Here is a 23,134-nt window from a genome sequence, read left to right as displayed (position 1 = left end):
TCGACAATGTACGTCACCCCTTTGTACATTCCAACACTTTTCTTTCATCTTAGTTCTTGACCACTTGGTCATCCCATGTTTTACATCGAAAAGGACCTTACCGATATGAGTCCTGACCTTAAGCAGGGCCAGAACTAACTTACAAGGCTTATCGAATGCAATTAGGTGAGTTCTGCGACTTCACTATGTCATAACTACCTTAACGGGGCCATCAGACATTTCCGAGACCATTCATGTTGCATCTTAGTACATGACTAGCTTATCGGGTCCACCGGGTGCTTTCGGGATAATTCCTGCCACACTTTTGGCCAAGATATGCTTAACTTGCCAACCGAGATGAGTATTGTCCCTTACTGAGTCAATACTAGCTTTCAGTTGCTTACTGGGTGCCCATCAATATTCGATAATGTCATCGTTAACATTGTAAGTTAGTTCTGTTGCTTATCGAGACCAACGGGATAATCATCAATTCGAGTATCACTGCAGCATGACGACACTTACGACCATTGGGATTGTTCTATCCCAATTTGAAGACAAAAGGCGATAAAACACTTTTGCATTGGGATTCAATCTCTTTAATTGGTATCAGAGCCAATCGAATTGTCTTTGTTTTGGTTTAAGAATATAATATTTGATATTTGGTGAGTGCTTTCTGTACTGAATTCATATGATGAATGGTGTATCTTTTGTAGGATTGTATCAACAACAACGGAAGCAACAAGGATCATTAAGCACTACAATTCATTAATTTTGGCAAAATATGACGCATGCTCTTGCAGAAACAAGTGAGTTTCATGACATACCTTTGTAAAACTTCTTCAGAGTTCGATCTCCAGTTGCAATCTTCTCCGAATCTCATTGCAAACCATCTCAAGATCTTTCCCACTATTCTCTTGGTGCTCTAGATTGAGTTGGGGGACTCAAAACAAGCTTGAATTAAGGGATTATGGAGAAATGCTCACAGCAACAATCTTGTTGAAGAACACTTTCTGCACCACGAATTTTCAACTTCTCTTGATTGCATGCCTCAAAATCACTCCATTCTTCTTTATTTATTGCAGGTGAACATGCAAAGAAGAATGTTGCATGACTTGTAGCTCATGCTTGAAGTTAATGAAGAAAAAGAAAATGGATATTGTGTGAGCATAAAGAAGATGGATAATGGAATATCTCTATATTCCATTTGTGCATAGTTTTTTCCAGTTTTCTAATTTTATCTCAAAATAAAAACTTGATTTTTAAAATCCATTTTGATTTTAAAACTAAAAATTTTAATTTTTATAAAATTAATTTCATAAATTAATTTTTAAGTAAAACTAATTAATTTAATATCAAATATTAAATTAATTTTTACACATATTCATCTTCATATATTTAAATTATATTTAAATATAAATTCTCTTATTCCGTTTAATTCTCAAGTTAAACAAGTAATTATATCTCATATAATTATTAATCCCCTTAATTCTAATTTGAACGTTTCAAATCAATTTATCACGCTACTCTAGAGCTAATCCAATTATAAGCTAGTAGGGGGACCTCGTGGACCTACAGATCATGGGCTCCAACAATCCGAGATTAATTGGCTAAACTCATTAGACCAAATTAACCCTCATTCGTTAACTAATGGGTCACTCCACTAAAGCCCAGTTGCACTCCCCTCACTATAGATATATTATGTCTACATGATTTAACCATAATCAGCAACCCCTTGAGATTACATCTTATTCCTCAAGTTCCTACTGATTCTCATATGAACAACTGGTTTGTGATCCAATCACTAAACCAAACTCTCTCAGCCTAGTGAGAGGGTGTGGCTCCTTGTTCAAGACATGGATTCAGTACTTGAGAGAACAACCTTTCTTTTATCTCTAAATCGGGTAGACGTGAATTCCGTCTTGCACCCTATGTCCCCAACTATCTACTAGGTTTTACCCATGAAATGGGAGGCTTATTGAGCTGGCGCTGTTGAGCCGACCCTCACCTATGAAAATCTAAAGATAATCCCGAATTAACAGGAGTTCATAGTTAGCTCAGGATTAAGATCGAGTTACCTAGGTCATCTAAGTGAAATAGTCAGTCTTATATAGTAAACAACGTTATAAAGTAAGAGTGACTTATTTCTTGGTTCGATCTTATAGAAACTCATTACATAGGACGCCTCCACTCCTCATGTCATAATATGTACGAATTAAGATCACATCGTATGTAGCACTTTACAACTCTTTGTAATAACTACAATGTACTATAGATCATTTTGACTATTTACTCGAACCTGATCCACTCTTATGTCTCCACATAAAGTTCAAGTACTCGTGTAATAGTCATGGATCTTAGTTTATTGGATTTAAACTTTCAAATATACAATTTATAAAATCAACAATAAGTTTGTTGATTATAGAAAATGTTTTTCATTTTACAAACTGCGAGTTTTTAGGACATAAAACCCAACAATACTCCCATTTGGACTAAAACTCCAGTGGACCAATATATAAAAATATATACAATATTGAGTTTACATGGAGAGAATAAAATGTACAAATAAATAAACTAGGGCATTTTACAATACCCATAAATTCTCCCACTTGCCCTAGTGATACAAAACTCGTAGACCTAGTCCTACTAGGTGACCCTTGAACACTTTGGCCGAGAGGGCCTTTGTAAACGAATCAACTAAGTTATCTTGTGAAGCAATCTGGGTGACAATTACGTCTCCTCTATGTACAATCTCCCTAATGAGATGGTACTTTCGCTCGATATGCTTTCCTCTTTTATGGCTTCGTGGTTCCTTTGAATTTGCAACTGTTCCATTGTTGTCACAATAGAGAGTGACAGATAGGTGCATATTAGGAACTACTTCCAGATTTGTCAGAAACTTTCTGAGCCATACTACTTCTTTTGCTGCTTCACTTGCAGCTACATACTCAGCTTCCATTATGGAGTCAGCAATACAACTCTGTTTGATGCTTCTCCATACAACTGCTCCTCCATTTAGAGTGAATACTGACCCCGAAGTTGATTTCCTCGAATCAATATCGGCCTGGAAGTCAGAATCAGTGTATCTAGTAAGGATTAGATCCTTAGCACCATACACGAGCATATAATCTCTCGTTCTCCGAAAATACTTGAGAATGTTCTTAACAGCAGTCCAATGATCATATTTAGGATTGGACTGAAATCTACTGACTATTCCTACGACATAGCATATATTGAGACGAGTACACAACATTGCATACATTAAACTCCCTACTGTTGATGCATATGGAATTCGATTCATCTCCTCAATCTCTTGAGGTGTCTTAGGACTCTGTTCCTTAGACAGGTGAATTCCATGTCTGAAAGATAATAATCCTTGGAATTTTGCATTTTATACCTAGACAACATCTTGTCTATATAAGATGCTTGAGATAATGCTAATGTTTTGTTCTTGTGCTTCCGAACTATTTGGATTCCAAGAACATATTGTGCTTCTCCTAAATCTTTCATTTGGAATTGTGAAGTCAGCCATCTCTTAACGTCAGCAAGAAATTCTACCACATTCCCAATCAGTAGAATATCATCAACATACAACACCAGAAAAGCGACAGTTTTGTAAACGATTTTCTAGTATACACAGAGTTCGTCAACATTTTGTTCAAAGCCATAAGATTTGATCGTAGTATCAAATCTCATATTCCAGGATCTAGAAGCTTGTTTCAATCCATAAATGAATCGATTAAGTTTGCAAACCTTTTGCTCTTGATCCTGCTGTATAAACCCTTCTAGTTGAGACATATAGATACTTTCTTCAAGATAGCCATTCAGAAAAGTTGTCTTGACATCCATTTGCCATATTTCATAATCATAAAATTTAGCTATGGACGAGAGTATTCTAATTGACTTTATCATGGCAACTGGAGAGAAGGTTTCTTCATAATCTACCCCCTCTCTCTAGGTAAACCCTTTTGCCACAAGTCTAGCTTTGTAGGTCTGTACCTTACCAACTTGGTCTCGTTTTCTCTTGTAAATCCATTTGCAACCGATGGGTTTTATCCCTTCAGGTTGATCTACAAGATCCCAGACAGAATTGAAATACATAGATTCCATTTCAAGGTCAATGGTTTTGATCCATTGGTCTTTGTCCACATCATTCATTGCTTGGTTAAAGATGGGTCCTCTAAACCATCATCTGGTATGATGACTTGAGCTTTAGTTAAACCCATATACAGGTCAGGCTGTTGCACAATCCTCCCACTACGACGAGGCATTCTCAGCTATTTATAAGGATATGAAGTCCCAGTTTCATCAACAACTCTTGTTGATGGACCTACTCTATTAACAACTCTTGTTGAAGGACCTGCTCTATCAATAACTCTTATTGATACATTTGTCGTTATGCTAAACATTTCTTCTATTACTAGCTTATTACGAGGCTGATGATTCTTTACATAGTCTTCCTCCAGGAAGGTTGCATTTGTCGATACAAATACCTTATCTTCTTGAAGATCGTAAAAGAAACCACCTTTTGTTTCTTTTGGGTAGCCTACAAATAGACATAAATTTGAACGGTGTTCCAACTTTTTAGGATTTTGCACTAACACATGTGCTGGATTACCCAAAATCCTGAAGTGACATAAGTTTTCTTTATGTCCTCTACAGAGCTCATAAGGCATTTCAGAAACACTTTTTGATGGAACTATGTTCAAAATATATACTGCAGTTTCAAGTGCATGTCCCCAGAAAGAATTGGCTAACTGAGCGTAACTCATCATGGAACGAACATGTCCAACAAGGTTCTATTTCTCCTCTTTGCCACACCATTTTGCTGAAGTATGTCAGGGGTTGAGAGTTGAGACTGAATTCCATGTTCTATCAAATAGTTCTGGAATTCTAAGTTCATATACTCATCACCTCGATCCGGTCGAAGTATTTTAATCTTTTTACCTAATTGGTTTTAAACCTCGACCTTATACTCTTTAAACTTTTCAAAAGTTTCAGACATTTGATGCATTAGGTAAATATGCCCATACCTGGAATAATCATCTATAAAACCGATGAAATATTCATACCCTCCTCTCGCTTTAACATTTAGAGACCCACAAAGGGCTAAGTGAATCAGCTCTAGGGGTTCTTTGGCTTTAAGACCTTTTCCAGAAAAAGATCTTTTTGTCATTTTACCCTCGAGACAGGTTTCACTAGGTGGTAATGAACTGTCTTCTAACTTACTTAGATGACCGTTCTTAACCAATCTCTCAATCTTGTTGAAATTTATGTGACCCAGTCTCAAGTGCCAAAGATAGACATTTGGAGAAATTTTCCTTTTCTTATGAGTCTCAGCAGTTTTAAACATCTCTATGTTAAATACAACTTTAACCTCAGTTGTTTTAAACTTTATAATTTTGTTCTAGCAAACAAGAGATAGATATGAGATTCCTTTTCATAAAAGGAATATCATATACATTTTTCAAATAAATGTATTTATCTCCTATAAATAACTTCATATCTCCCACTACTTTACCTGAAACAACCTCCCTGGTCCTTACCTTAAAGATTGTTTCACCTTCTGTCAACTGTCTCCAGGAACTTGTTTCCTGTGAGATAGTACAAACATGATTAACAGCACCTGAATCAATTATCCTGATTTTCTCGTTTTCCACTAAACATGCTTCGATAATAAGTAAATGATATTTATCTTATTGTTCGAATTCTGCACTCTCATCTATACAATTCAAAATTATAGATGAATTGGGAGATAGAGGATAATCCTCTGTTAAAACTCTTTTCGTATAATCAACCACTAGTAATTTGTTTGTTGATTTGATTTTACTGTTATTTAATTCGAAAGTGAGTATTCTAGAAGAATTCGACATGCTGATAAAATTCAAACAAATTCTAATTAACAAATTGTAACTAAATACAAAATCAAGTTTTAGCAAAAAGTAATAATGTACCCATAATCATTATTTATTTGCAACGATACTTTAGTGAGTCAGAATACGTGCTACCGAGGGGTAGTCAGATACTCCTTCACTAAATCAAACAATTTTGACCAAATACTATCTCTGGAATAACTCTTATTTCTATTGTCTCCGGAATAACTCTTATTCCTATAGTCGTTTAATTATTTTTTTCGGTCAAGATCTTTACTAACAATTAGTAATTCTTGTAAGTGTGACCCGCCATATTCAAATCTTATAGGACGGTATGAATATGCCTCCAAAGTAGAAGACAATATCCAAGATGGAACTATAAGACTCTATTCATTTTATTGAAGTCTGGGTTGTTTCAAATCCTATGTTACGACCCTCTGAGAGGATAGCCATCGTTAAATGACTAGCAAAGGCCATCTAAAGCAAACCAACAAACGCAACATAGAAATCTCACGGTTCAAACTAATGGAGGAGACCATAGGACAATGTTGACACATTTCCTTCACCCACTTATTATGAACTACTTCCTCCATTTACCTTGTTATTGACTCATACAAAACACTTTCCGTATGGAGGTCACACCCAGGGTGACACGAAGAGTCATATGAATCTAACGGTGTAAACTATGTGGAGACGTGGCAGTTGAAATCTATATATCGAATAAATTGATTTACATTTGAACGACTTCCTCTTATTCACCGCAATCTAGGTTTAAGCTAAAAAATATTTTTCGTATGGAAGTCATTCCCAGGATGACACGATGTACTGCTAAAATCTGGATTGTGAACTCTTAGAGATGTGAGAGCTAAAAATAACATATCATATATGTTATTCTGAAGTGTTCTAATAACTTTATCATATAGAAGTTATTAAACTGTCACTAAAGTGTTCTATTAATTGGGTAAATTTATACTTAGGTTCTTTTCGGCTAATAAAACAACCCTAAGTCTATATGGTTTATCCAAGTATAACGCTTCTAATTGGATTTTTAACCTACGAGGATTTTTAACCTACAATGTCTAAGTGATAAACCCTTTTATTACCTCACATTACTCATGTGTACTCGTAAAAATCGGTTACCAACGCTTAATAATTCGGCCATAATCCCTAGGTAGGAGGTGTTTCGTAAACCGTCAACTTAAGTACCTCCAGCCTTAGATAGGATTATATACCAGTTGAGTTTGTAACTTGAGTTTTATAAGTTTTAACTATTTAAAACAGGTGGTCAACCTACGTGAGCATGTAGTTGTTCTTTATGGATTTTAACCGTCTAACCCAATTTTATAACAACTTATAAAACTTTAGACATGCTAAACATCCATAACATACATAAAGGCATTCAATATTTAATATAACACTTATATTAAATACAAGAAACCCTAACATGCATACTATATATTATAACAGATTATAACATACTTTCAATGCATGTAATATGCTTCCTATGGTGGGATTTTAAATCTAAATGGCATACTGTATACACATACAAGATTTATTTAATTAAAACATACATCATATGCATAAACAATTAAATACAAATTGATACAATTTCAATTTTGGCATAAACAAGCAAACAGATGCCTAACTATTACAAATAAACTTCAAAACCGTCTTTGAACCGCTCCAAGTTGAACCCAAGCATCTTGAACTAGATTGGATAAGTCTAAACCAGACCAGCCAAAAACCCTTTGAGGCTAAACCAGATTGGACCTCGAGAAAATCGATCGAACCGACTGCTCTCGGTCCAACCTCAAAGTCTCGTTAAGGCTGATCGTGTAGCATTGAAGGCAATCGTTTAACATCATCGCCTTGTATAGAGAAGAGATACACGATCGCTTAGTGTCATCTGTCTATCGCATAGTGCAATCGCTTAGTCTCAGATAGAACTACACGATCGTTTAACACCATCGCTTAGCGCTTCGTGTCATCGTTTAGTGTCCGCCGCAGCTAAACGATCGCTTAGTTCCATCGCATAGAACATCATCGCGTCGTTCAACGCTGTAGCTACACGAGCATTTAGTTCCATCGCATTGAACTTGAACACATCGCTTAGCGTCACAGCTAGACGATCGCTTAGCGCTATCGCATAACACTTCATCGCATCGGTTAGCGCGCGCTGTAGCTACACGATCGTGTAGTGCCATCGTATAGCACCTCCAACGCATCAATTAGATCCCACGCAAAAGCTAAGCGATTGCTTAGTGCTATCGTATAGCACTTCAATGCATCGTTTAGTTCCTACAGGTGTACGATCGTTTAACGTCCAATATCACAACGACCAACGTCTATTGCTATACGATCGTCTAGCTTTTCTTCACATCGTGTAACGCTTAGAACTAGACGATCGCTTAGCAACTAAACCTCGACAACGATTTTGCGTAGAAGTTGAAAAACTAGAACAACAGCTTGGCCTCATTCACTTGTTTCTTCAATTACATCTTAATTTCAACTCTAATGACTCCAAATAAATTACAGACTCTTGCTAACACATATAAGCTCATGAAACAAGAGTAAATTAAAAATTTTATTGAGAAATTAAAGAGAATTAAAATGCCAAAACTCAGGAAACCATATCAGTGCATCAGTTTCATATATCTCATGAAAAACACCCAACATACCAAAATTTAACTAAATTGAACGCTTATATGATGCTCTGATACCAATTGCAGGATTGTATCAGCAACAGCGGAAGCAACAAGAATCATTAAGCATTCTAATTCATTAATTTTGGCAAAATATGAAGCATGCTCTTGCAGAAACAAGTGAGTTTCATGACATACCTTTGTAGAACTTCTTCAAAGCTCGATCTCCAGCTGCAATCTTCTCCGAATCTAGTTGTAGACCACCTCAAGATCTTCTCCACTATTGTCTTGATACTCTAGATTGAGTTGTGGGACTCAAAACAAGCTTGAATCAAGTGATTATGGAGAAATGCTCATAGCAGCAATCTTGTTGAAGAACACTTTCTTCACCACGAATTTTCAGCTAAAATTCTCTTGATTGCATGCCTCAAAATCACTCCATTCTTCTTTCTTTATTGTAGGTGAACATGCAAAGAAGAATGTTACATGACTTGCAGCTCATGCTTGAAGTTAATGAAGAAGAGGAAAATGGGTATTGTGTGAGCATAAAGAAGATGGATAATGGAATATCTCTATATTCCATTTGTGCATGGTTTTTTCCAATTTTTCAATTTTATCTCAAAATTAAAACTTGAATTTTAAAATCCATTTTGATTTAAAAACTGAAAAAATTAATTTTTATAAAATTAATTTCATAAATTAATTTCTAAATAAAACTAATTAATTTAATATCAATTATTAAATTAATTTTTACACATATCCATTTTCATATATTTAAATCATATTTAAATATAAATTCTCTTATTCCGTTTAATTCTAAAATTAAACAAGCAATTATATCTCATATAATTATTAATTCCCTTAATTCTAATTTGAACGTGTGCTAGTAGGGGGACTTCGCGGACCTATCGATCATGGGCTCCAACAATTCCATGCATCCCCTACGGGTGGTATAGGTAGTAACTTTCAATTCTTTTAAGCCTTTCTTAACCATACTTTCATGTCCTCAGGACCCCTCTCATTTAGATGTGATATCGGTTCATTCATGTACCCCTCCTAAACTCTGGTCGTTACAATTTATTTTGTACAATTGATTCTGTAATTTGAATGTTTGTGTCGTTCGTGGTGGCTGATTGTTGAGAAGAACGACAGAAATCGAGCATTCTAGATTGCAGTGTCGCGACGTTGCTACCTTAGTGTTACGATGCTGCGACGCGAGGGCGAATGAAAAAATATTCTGTAGCACCACGACGTTGTATCCTAGCGTCATGACACTACGTTTGTTAGACGCGCGCGCGAGTTGCTGGTCGCTGGTTCGAGCCTCCCAGTGTTTTTTTTTTTTTTTTTTTTCGTTTTTTCTTGTAATTTTGTTATTAGTTTAAGGTGCCAAATATCTGTTTATTTATTGGGATGTATACCTTAAACTCGAATTTATATATTATTTGAATCAATAGTCGATTATTTTATATGCAATAATCTATTAAAGAAAAATATGAGGTTATTTTATGTAACTTAAACATATACATGGTAACATATATGTGGATCATGTTTAAGTAGGCCACAGGAAAATAACAGGATATTTATGCATACTTTCGGACAATGGCCTTGTTCATTTTTATAAGGTAGTAACATGTAACAAAGGGTCATAATGTCCCTCTTTAATCCTTGAAATCGTCGAGTTAATTATTTGAGCAATTACATCATTATTACTGCAACTAATACACCACTTTAAATTCTTAACGTATTATTAAAGGCATGCCCGTTATGAATATAGACGTTTCAGCCTCAATCACTCAACCGAGTTCGACTCTCCTAAGCTTTCTTCTAGGCTTAGGCTTCTCAGAGCTCTCATAACATGAACTTTTCTAGGCTCAGGCTCGACTTTCCTAAGCTTTTTCTAGTCTTAAGCTCCTTTAAGTTCATCTAAGCTGAACTGATACTCTCTGAAGCTCTCTTCTAGGCTTAGACTCCTTTGAGCTACAATATGCTTAGTTCATGGGTCTCATTGAACTCTCTCTAAGCTCTTTTAGGCTCTCTCATGGGTCCTCTTGAGCTCTCTCCTCGGCTCCTTAGACTCTCCCATAGGTTCTCTTGAGTTGGGTCCTCTTGAGCTCTCTCCTAAACTCCTTTGAGCTATACATTAAATTTACCTCACGAGTCCTAATGAATTCTCTCTAAAAGTTGTTGGACTAGCTTGTCACATGGGTCTCATTGAGAGCTAATTTTAACCCTAACAAGATTTATACTAAAAAAAATAATCTTGAAACAACTTTCGGAAGAATATGAGTATTTTTGTAAATATAGACAAAAGTATAAGGCTATATAACAGCCTTATATGTGCGTGTTTGTTGCTGACGAATGATTTTCTAGAAAATTGTAAAAATTCGAAAAATATCAGGGCACATTCCGTCAGCTAAGACAGTTTGTCCTTAGCAAACTCTTCCTTTCCTTTTTTTAATTTTTTTTTTTTTTTTGAGAAATTGTAATGAGCTGAAAAATAAAGATTTAGTCTAGGATACATCCAAATATTATTTTTGTAAGTATATCATTTTGACTAAATATAAATTTTAGTCCTATTCTTTCAATCTTTTATTTTTTTTAAAAAAAAATTGTCGATGATTCTTTTTAAAAGAAATATAATTTAATCCCTTTATATTTCATATTTAAATTATGTTACTTGTTTTCGACTGAATGTGGTAAACTTTGCATGTAGCTAAAATATTTGGTTGTCAACATAAAGATAATTCAACTAGTTAAGATACATATTATTAACTAAAACGTCACTGCAATATATTTTATAATTTTTTATTAAAAAAACTAAACTGTGTCTTTTAAAACAATGATTACTATTTAATAATAACATAATTAAAAATCTCACCTAACTTTTTAGTTTTTAGGCATTAAGAAATTCTAGACTGGACCAAAGAAATTTTGTTGTTACACACATTCTTAACATAGGGTATTGATTTAATTTTAGAAAATACAGAAGGTTCCCCAGCTAACCATCTTAGTAACAAAGATATTATTGTTTGCAAGTTGCATCACCCTATTAAAAAAATATAAAAATTAATAAAAATATTTAATCTGTAAAATTACTAGATCTATTATTATTTTTTTAATACAACATAGGGTAAGGCCTCTCGGAAAGAAAATCATGTCGATATCACTAAGTCAAACTCACTGACACTATCAATGATTCCTTAATTTGCAAACAAATTGAGAGTATTATTATACTTTTTGTATTCACATACAACACTATCATATCAATTTAAAAGGTTAAGATGGTATAGTACAGGTCAATAGATCAAAATAATTAGGATGCATCATATTATCAAGTTTAGAATCATAAATTCTAGGTCTGGTTTGATATCCATTTATTTTTAAAAAATAAAAAAAATTAAGCATATAAAGTAATAGTTGGATTCTTAGTCAAATTACAAAAATAAAAAAGAAATTTAAAAACTATTTTTTTTCAAAATTTTAATTTGTTTGGGTTTTAAAACCTTGGTAAAAAATAGATAATAAATAATAAAAAATTAGAATTGAAATGGAATGAGTGTTTATATGTTAATTTTCAAAATATTATCGTCATTTTTGTTTTTAAAAATTAATTAAGGGTTCAAATGTCCATATAGAAAATACAAAAAAGTAATAAATTTTGAGAAAGAAAGAACATACCTACACAGAATTTTGTATATCAATTTATTATTAAAGTAATTAAAGTATTAAAGTATTTGGCAACAGAAAATGGAAAAAGAAAATGAAGGGAAAAAAAAAAAAAAGAAAAACAAGTAAATTATGTTGATAATTGAGGAGACAATGCGATCAAATAATTTCATCATCACATTAATTAGTCCAGCACACTAAAGTCCACCTCACAAGATTAAATATTAATTTTCAACATTCTAATTAAATAAACCATGCATTGCCGATTTAATTTCACATGCCAATCGCACAATATTTGGTAGCTTTCATCACATTGAATAATCTTTCCTAATAAAGACATTCATCTTGTAATTGTTGCAAACCCCAATTCTCAATTAAAAAAACTTCTAAATAAATATCTTTAAAAAATTAAAATAAATATTAATGATTCAAATTTATGTCAAATTTCATTTTAATTTATTGATAGTTGACAAAAAGAAATCAAATCTATAATCTAAACAAACGTATTTAAAAAAATTGATATTGATTCGATTTACGAGTAACAAAATCTTTGCAATACAAATTGAATTTGAATTTAAAAGAGTTAGGGAGAGGCCATGCTACTTAATTAAGGGGAAAAAATAGTAATATATTTGGATATATTATTTGTTGGGATTCTATGTTGAACCAAAATTTTAAAATAATTTGTAAATTTGTTGCTTGCAAAGTTGGTATTTCTACGTGCCACTCGGACTTCTTATTATTATCGAGAGGAGATTTTTTTTTCTCTATGACTCAAATTTTACTCTCAAAATGCTCTTTGATTTTAAAAAATAAGGATGTGTAACCCTTTTACTTGCGTTGAAAATAAGGATGTATAGTAAGTAATTTATCAATGGTAAAGTTAAAAAGTGGACCTTAGTTGATTACGTTTGTTGTTGTTTATCTGTATTTTTAATTGAGAAATAGAAGGTGCCCAATCTAAGTGTGGTTGAAGATTATATGGAATCCACTACCTTTATTGTTACCGTTACATATAATATTACTGTAACTACATGAAAGTTATGAATATGTCAACATTTATTGTTACCATTACCGTTATCATTAATCTTAGGATCAAATGTAATGGTAAAAATAACATTTCGAATAAACTCAAAAAGTTTGATTATTCGAAACACCTTGTGATCTTCAACTAATTCTGCACTTCAATATAATTAACCGGAGTAAGTGCGTTAGCTTGTTTCCAATATTCGACAGCTTGATCGAACCAAACCTTCGCAATTTCAGAATCTCCTTGTCGTATGGCTCAGGTTCTTGGAAAACATTCTTGACTTCTCCCAAGAATTTCAATTTTGTTGGCACCTTTATGGAATTTCCTTCTGTGCTTGCTTGTTAGCAAGCGGTCGCTTCTTTGCTCTATCGCCAAGTCATTTTTTTTTATAGAATCTAGTTGGACTAACACAGAATGAGGTAATAGCTTTCACTTTTGTCCCGTTGTATAATTGCCCATTGAATTTGGAATGACTTTCTGCAAATTGGAATGGTCCGAGGATCATAGTTATCACATGTGGGATAGTAAAATGTCACAGATTCATAAATCTAAGTAAACACGACCAAAAGCCATCCAATTATGTTTACGATTCAATCTTATTACGATTCATTCATCAATAAAATCTCATTTCAATTACACCAAATTTCATTACGGGTTGATAAATTGTGGCCTAATTAATACAATAATGTTATCATACACTAGGATTTTTTATCTCACTCTCTTTTGTGCTTGTGTTCTATGCTTTGGAAAACCATTATTTTCAAAACTTGGGTCAAGCGACATTTTGGAGGTAAAATTTAGATCATCAAAATAAAAATCTTACATGACTTAACAACTATTTTATTTTTTGTTTCATTTTTCTTAAAGTTATATTTGTTTTCCCACATTAATTTTTTACTAAAATTTTTTGTCTTCCTTAAAAAAAATACACATTTAAATTCTAAGTTAAATTTTAAAGAAACAATTTTTTTTTTCGTTTTCAAAACTTTAAATATTTTATTTTATAATATAGGTAATAAAAAAACTATAAATAGAAACTGTGTTTAGAATCTTAATTAAAAAAAGTTATCCAATAGAGTCCTAGGATATTACAACTGCAAATTTAGAAAGGAAATGTAAAGGTAAAGTAAAATTGACCAAATTCTACCTTTACTAATTGAATATTAATTATACTTAAAACAAATAATTTAATATTAATTAAGGAGACTCGTCTATCCTTAGGAAAGAATCCAGACCAATCACACTCGTTAAAGAATTAAAATTTCACACCGAAATTGATTTATTTCATAGCACGCATAATAATGTTTGAAAAAGCAATAATAAAAATTTAAAAAAATTGAAAGATTAGGTACTGAAATGAAGGAAACATCAATGTTCATCCACTATAATATATTTTTAATTCAAACTTTAAGAAGAACGCAAACCAAAATAAAATAAAAACTTTTGTTGATTCAAACACTCATTAAGAGTGGGAGTAGATTTTGAAAAACACACATAACTTAAGCATAAAATAGGCATTAGGTATATTTGAAAAGGAAAGTAGATCGTCAATGCACCCAATTACATTATATTACATTTTTTTAACCAAATAAATTATCTTTCTTCATCATCATTATTATTATTCACAATATGTGGGGATGAAGAGTCGTTCTTGTAGTCGATAGTATAAGTTTTATCTCAGTTTAAATATGTCCATGTTGACTATTTCTTCTTTATTTGATTGGTAAGTAGTTGGTATGTTTTATCTACAATTTTGATTGGCTACTTAAATATATTGAGTGATTTTGACAAAGAGTGTTAATTCATATCTTTTCTTAATCTAACAAACTATTACTAGAGTAAAGAATTTAAATTCTAGATAACAATCTTATATTTATATGATTTTGTCAATCAAATCTTTTCATTGATATATATTAGATTTATGATTCAAATCAAGTTTAGAAGTTATAAGTTAAACATTTATAAGAAGATATTTGAGATTGTGACTTGATTTAGATGATCATATACTAGTTGGTCAATCAAGTAAACTAAACTTAGCTCCCCTTGTAATCAAATCTTTTAGATGATCATATAAATAATTGACCTCCCTGATTTAGTAGTATGTCTTTGTATTTAAATATATATAGTTCCCCTTATAATTGTTTGTTTTATATAGAATAATGAAAATGAAAAAAAATAAGTGTAGGACTCCTTGCACCTTTTTTATGTTTAGATTTGGATAATTTCATGGTATTTAGATGGTGACAAACCTTAAACCTAGCTCCTTCTAAATGAGAAAGAAGCCCAATATGAAATATAGATGGATTTGGGCAAGGGCCCATTAACTACTTCATGACTTTCGGCCCATTTGATTTCATTTAGGTATAGTCCCTAGTTTTTTAAATATTTCAGTTTAGTCCTTTTAATATTTTCAATTTATAATTCTTTCTATTAGTAAATTTTAAATTGGCCAAGGGCAACTTATTCACCATAATTAGTGAATGAATAAACTTTTATGGAAAAAAATCATCAAAAAGAAGAAAATTTTTAAGACATTTGATAGAAATGAATTTTCTATCTTGAATTGATTTTTTGTTCATTGAATAAGAGTACTATGTCTGGTGAATTTTTCATAAGTAGATTCAAACATCCACTAATGAATAAAAACTAAATTGTAAAGTAATCTTTTAAAACAATAATGGCCAGATTGAAAATATATATAAATATTAAAAAGTAAAACATTGTTTTTTTAACTAAAAAGAAAAATGAAATAATGAAGTCCCCTTATTTTTTAATTGTCATATTTTCTTTTAAAAGCAAAACAAATATCTGTAATACTTAATAACGGCCCTGGGAAATTTAAAACATGAAAGACACATGGGGAAATGAAATAAAGTTTGGTATTAATGGCACGTGCCTACTCAGCTTTAGACACGTGATAGTAAATTGTCCGTCGTACGATTAGAAAAACCCAACGAATGGTTGTTGTTAGAGGCAGAGAGATAAGGGCGGGGGAAACCGTTTCTTGCTTCTTCCAATTCCAACGGACAACCGATCTGTCGTTTTACGTTTTAAATTAATATTTAATTTGTCGCGTTTTTCGTCGGAAAATAATAATAATAATTCGCCGCGTTTTCCTAACAATTTTATTGTTTTTCTTATTACGTGTCGCTTACTAATTGGCCGTATGATCCACCACCTCTGACGTGGCTCTATCCTGGACAGTCATCCAAGTACAACTTGCCGCGTAAGCTAAATGAATGAAAGAGGAGTCCACGGGAAATGTAAATAACTTTTTTGAATTGAATTATATCTTTAAACTTTTAATTTTAAAATTTAAGTCCTAAAATTTAATTATGATAATGGTATAGAACTTTAAAATGTTCTAATTTAAATATGAAATAATTTCATAAATTTGATAGTTCAATTTTTATTATTCGTGAGTCCTGTTTCTATAATTATTGTAAATTTGATGGTCTAATTTTAACACTTTTAGAAATTTGGACCCCTTTTTACCCATAAAAGTTTGAGAGTGTATAAGTTCAAAGATATATAAACCAAGATGTATTTTAACTTCTTTTCTTTTTACAATATATGCATTGAGGAGATGAACTTCACACCTCGATGTTTATAGTACATGTTCATACCAGTTGAATCATGTTCATGTTGATATTTTAACATATTTTGTATCTAATATTTATGACGTGAAATTGATGGAATTTGAAGAAAACAACATTAGTCTTATTATGAATATTATAATAATAAATAGATGTCCATTGCTTAGTGTCCCAAAACCATGTGTTACCCTTCATATTGTCCATATGCTTTGTAATTATTCATGTTTGGTATCCATGTAAGTCCACATTTTACTTGCCACTTCGACTATAAATAGTGACATTTTTGTGGATCTTAAAATCACACATACATTGGTGAGAATTTCACTTAAAATTTTCACTAATTTTCATATTATCCAATTTTATAATTTTAGTTATTTTATTTTATATTATATTATATATATTTAATATTATTATATTATATTTTCTCTATATCTGTGTTCTCGTCGTGCTCCACAATTTCACAACACGTTATCGACACGAGCTCATGTGGTTTTCTCTGCTAAAAGTAGGTAATAAATTTAATGTTATTTTGCATATTCAATATCTATTAAATTTCTAATATAAATATAATATTTTGTGATAGTGTTGTCATGACAAATCTTACAAAATTAGAATTCACACTCTTGACATTAATAGCAATAATTTTTGTCATGGATACTCGATGCCGAAATTCACCTGGATGCTATGAACTTGGAAGAAACAATTAAAGAAGGAAATACGACATGACAAAGCAAAATCTATGATTTTTCTTTGTCATCATCTCCACGAGGGATTAAAAATGGAGGACCTTACAATAAAATATCTCTGTATCTTGTGAAAAAATTTGAAAGAAATGTATGATCATCAAAAGACAGTTATTCTTCCTAAAGCTCGTTATGAACGAATGCATTTAAGGCTATAAAATTTTAAATCAGTAAGCGATTATAATTCTGCATTATTTAAAATCAGTTCAAAATTGTTGTTATGCGGAGAAAAAGTTACTGATGTTGATATGTTAGAGAAGACATTTTCTACATTTCATATCTCGAATATGCTCCTGCAGCAGCAATATCTAGAGAAAGGTTTTAAACAGTATTCTGAATTAAATTCATGTCTTCTTGTGGCCGAACAAAATAACGAGTTATTGATGAAAAATCATGAATCTCGACCAACCGGAACGATACCATTTACTGAAGTGAATGCTGTGAATTTTAATAATAATCATGGTCGAGGTCGTGGTCGCGGTAGCGGTTGAGGTCGTGACCATGATAGAGGAAGAAATAATATTATTTTTGCGGTGATCGTTTTAATCATTCAAATTTAAAAAGAACCACATAAAATGATAATCACAAAGAAAAAGCTCCACAAAATAAAAGTTTAAAAAGTGTTGAAAATAAATGCTTCCGATGCGGAATAACTGAACATTGGTCACGTACCTGTCGTGCGTCAAAATACTTAGTTGACCTCTATCAAGCCTCCTTGAAGGAAAAAGAGAAAAATGTAGAAGTAAATTTTGCATACTAGGATAATGACATATTTGACCGATCTCATATAACAAATTTAGATGTGACAGACTTCTTTGAATCTACTAAAGAGAAGATTGGCTTAGTTGATGGAACATCAAGTGTTTCTTTTGATTTTAGGAATATGTAGACTTAATGTTGTTGTTTCTTTTTATTATCTATCTTCATGTATTTTAAATATTTTTTTCTTATTGTAATTATTTTCTTTTAATGAAGAAACATATATCATTTTCATATGTTAGGTGTTTAAAAAATGAGCAAAGAAGATCTATGTCTGGCAGATAGTGCAACTATACACACAATACTTACAAATAAAAAATATTTTTCCAAATTGACAATGCTAAAAGCAAAAGTAAATATAATATCAGGTCTTGCAAACTTGATCGATTGTTTTGGAAAAGCAAATATTATTTTTCCTAGAGGAACAAAATCCACAATTGACAATGCATTATTCTCTACTCAATCAAAGAGAAATCTTCTAAGTTTTAAAGATATACATTGTAGTGGTTATTATATTGAGACTGATAGTAAGAATAATGTGGAATATCTATATAACATATCCACTGTCTCAAATGAAAAACGTATATTGGAAGAGTTGCATGTTTTATCTTCTGGATTATATTATACTCATATACAAGTAATTGAAATATATGCAACAATGAACCTGAAGTTCATGAATCCAGATATTTACAATTTGGCATAGTCGATTGGGTCATTCGAGATCTACCATGTTGAGGAGAATTATTGAGAATTCAAATGAACACCCATTGAAGAACCAGAAGATTATTCAATCTAATGAATTATCATGTGATGCTTGCTCTCAAGAAAAATTGATAATTAAACCATCACTAGCTAAAGTAGGGATTGAATCACCAGCATTTTTAGAACGAATTCATGGTGATATATGTGGCCTATTAACCCATCAAGTGGACCATTTAGATATTTTATGGTATTAATAGATGCATCTAGTCACACGTGTGCTTATTATCAAGTCAAAATCTTGCATTTGCAAGATTACTTACTCAAATAATTAAGTTAAGAGCACAATTTCCTAATTATACAATTAAGACCATCCGTCTTGATAATGCTAGTGAATTTACATCCCAAACTTTCAATAATTATTGTATGTCAATTGGGATAAGTGTTTGAACATCCTGTAGCTCATGTTCATACACAAAATAGTTTAGCAGAATCATTCATAAAACGTTTGTAATTAATTACAAGACCATTACTTATGAGAGCTAAGCTTTCTTCATCTGTATGGGGATATGCTATTTTGCATGTAACGTCACTTGTACACATTAGGCCAGTAGCTTAAGTACTCACCATTACAATTAATTATGGTGATGAGCCAAATATTTTTCATCTGAAAATTTTTGGGTATGTAATATATGTTCCAATTGCTCCACCACAATGCATTAAGATGAGTTTTCAAAGGATGTTAGGAATATATGTTGGATATGATTTTCCATCAATTATTAAATATCTTGAACCCCTGACGGATGATGTATTTACTGCACGATTTGTCGACTGTCATTTTTATTAGACAAAATTTCCAACATTAAGGAGAGAAATTAAGAAATTGGAAAAAGAAATTACATGGAATGCATTGTTATTGTCTCATTTAGATCCCCGTACAGATCAATGTGAACTTGAAGTTCAAAAAATAATTCATTTGCAAAATATAGCAAATCAATTACCAAATGCATTTATAGATGCAAAGAAAGTAACTAAGTTATATATACTAGTTGCAAATGTTCCATAAAAAATTGATATCCCAACACAATAAGTTATCACTAATGAGTCTGGAACACGCCAGAAGCGTGGTAGACCAATGGGTTCCAAAGATAAAAATCATAAAAAACGAAAAATAATTAATAGTGAAAAAAAACTTGGTTGAGGATGTAAATACCCATAATCCTCGACGTGACTAGTGAAGAAGGTGAAATACCTAAAGATAATAATGAGATTTTAATAAACTATGTTATGTCAGAAAAAAAATAGAATCGAACTAATGTAATTATTGACAACATTTTTGCGTATAATGTTGCTCTTATATCAGAAAATGAGGATCTTGAACCAAATTTTTTTTGAAGAATGTCAACATAGAAAAGATTGGTTTCAATGGAAAGAAGCAATCGGGGCAGAATTAAACTCACCTTCAAAACATCAGGTTTTTGGACCAGTAGTCTGAACACTAGAAGGTGTTAAACCTATGGGATACAAATAGGTATTTGTGAAAAAAAGAAATGAAAATAATAAGGTCACAAGATACAAAGTAAGACTAGTTGCATAAGATTTTCACAAGGACCTGGTATTGATTACGAGGAGACATATTCTCCAATGGTGGATGCAATTACACAAAGATATTTAATTGCTTGACTGTATATAAAAGTCTGGATATGCATCTTATGGATGTAGTCACAACATATTTATACGGATCTCTTGATAATGATATTTATATGAGAATCCCAGAAGGATTTAAGGTATCTGAAACATATACATCAAATTCTCAGGAATGTTATATAATAAAATTACAAAGATCACTATATGGATTGAAACAATCAGGACAGATTGGTACAATCGCCTGAGTAGATATTTATTGAAAGAATGATATCAAAATAATCCAATATGTCTGTGTGTTTTTATAAAGAAATCACAATAAGGATTTGCTATTATAACTGTATATGTTGATGGCTTGAATATAATTGGAACTCCTGAAGAGCATTTAAAAGCAATAGAATATCTTAAGAAAGAATTTGAGATAAAAGATCTAAGAAAAACAAAATTTTGCCTTGGTTTGTAAATTGAACATTTAGCAGATGAAATATTTATTCACCAATCAATTTATACAGGAAAATTTTTGAAAAGATTTTATATGGATAAAACACATCCATTAAATATTCCATGGAAGTCTGTTCATTGGATATAAAGAAAGATATATTGAGACATCAAGAAGATAATGGAAAACTTCTTGGTCCTGAAGTACCATATCTTAGTGCAATTAGTGCACTTATGTATCTTGCTAATAATACAAGATTAGATATTGCATTTTCAGTAAATTGATTAGCTAGATATAATTCTTCTCCTACAAAAAGACATTGGAACGAAATTAAGCATATACTCTGTTATCTTCGAGGAACAATCGATATGGATTTTTTTTTATTCAAATAAATGAATATTTTATCTAGTTGGTTATGCAGATTTTGGATATTTATTTGATCCACACAAAGCTAGATCTCAAATACGTTATCTGTTCACATGTAGGGGAACTACTATATCATGGCAATCGGTGAAACAGACTATAACGGTCACTTCCTCAAATCATGTTGAAATTCTTGCAATTCATGAGGCTAGTCAAGAATGTGCATGGCTAAGGTCAACGACTAGCACATTCGTGAAACGTGTGACTTATCTTCTAATAAAAATCTTCCAACAATATTATATGAAAACAACACAGCTTGCATAGTCCAAATCAAAGGAGATAGAATAAAGCATATTTCACCGAAGCTTTTTTACACTCATGATCTTGAAGAAAATGGTGACATCATTGTACAACAAATTTGTTCGAAAGATAATCTGGCAGACATCTTTACAAAGGCATTACCAACGACAACTTTTGAAAAATTGGTGCATAACATTGGAATATGGCGAATCAGAGATCTTAAATGATGTTTTCGTGAGGGGAGTAAATATATTGTATTATTTTAGGAGTATATATTATATGAAATATGTACTCTTTTTAACGAGGCATATTTCATATATATATATATGGGTATCTAAGGGGGAGTGAATATTATAATAATAAATAGATGCTCATTACTTAGTGTCCCAAAAGTTATGTGTCACTCTTCATGTTATCCATATGCCTTGTAATTATTCATGCTTAGTGTCCATGTAAGTCCACATCCTACTTGTCACTTTGCCTATAAATAATGACATTTTGTGGATCTTAAAATCACACATACATTGATGAGAATTCCACTTCAAAATTTCACTAATTTTCATATTATCTAATTTTATAATTTCAGTTATTTTATTTTATATATTTAATATTATTATATAAATATATTATTATATTATATTTTCTTTATATCCGTGTTTCTGTCATGCTCCTCAATTTCACAACAAGTCTTTTTTTTTCTTCTTTCTTTATTTTTAATTATAATTTATGAATCTTTGTAAAATCATCCAATGGTTAATTTGATTAGTCTAACCTGTTATTTTATTGCCATGAGTGAGTTTATGAATAATTTTCTATTAAAATTAGTGAGTGGATCATATTGAGGGTGATCCAGATAAGGTTTTAGGAGGTCAACATGATGCATTAGCTGATGATATGTAGCCTACGTGTACACTCTCATCAAATTTAAAAGAGGCATTTTAAAAGTTTGAGGTGTTAGAGTTTGTTAAGTTCCATCCAATCTTCTCAGTACACGTAGCCCTTCTATTATATTTGTTTATTTCCATTTATGAATTCTTTATTATTCTTTATTTTTTTATAACTTTATAAATATGTACAATTGTCCTTCCTTTTATATACAGAAAAATAGAGTAATAAAAATATCATTGCTCTAAGAAACAAAATTGTTATTCTTCATTTCTTTCTCTTGCTTCCATTATTTGATTTGATATTAGAGCCATCTTCTTGGCGTTTTTCACTCAGCATTCTTCTTCCTCTTCGTTTTAGGTACATATGTTGGAACCATAACAAGCCCACCCCTTAATCAGCTCCTAAATCGGATCACGTCCATCAAGATGGATAGAACTAATTTCCTCATGTGGCAAAATCTTGCGTGGCCTATCCTCCGAAGCTACAAATTAGAGGGTTATTTAACCGGCGAGCGGC

General features: G+C 31.8%; 1 pseudogene; it reads right to left on the bottom strand.

Annotated features, from left to right (window-relative positions):
* Positions 1–2,590: 2,590 nt before the first annotated feature.
* On the bottom strand, positions 2,591–3,325 carry LOC150036588 (secreted RxLR effector protein 161 pseudogene; annotated as a pseudogene).
* Positions 3,326–23,134: the final 19,809 nt, after the last annotated feature.

Source organism: Benincasa hispida, chromosome 4, assembly GCF_027475165.1.
Source record: "Benincasa hispida cultivar pf3 chromosome 4, pf3_genome.v1.1, whole genome shotgun sequence".
Taxonomy (NCBI): domain Eukaryota; kingdom Viridiplantae; phylum Streptophyta; class Magnoliopsida; order Cucurbitales; family Cucurbitaceae; genus Benincasa; species Benincasa hispida.
Note: the sequence above shows the minus strand (reverse complement) of the source record. Positions and strands in the feature narration are given on the sequence as shown.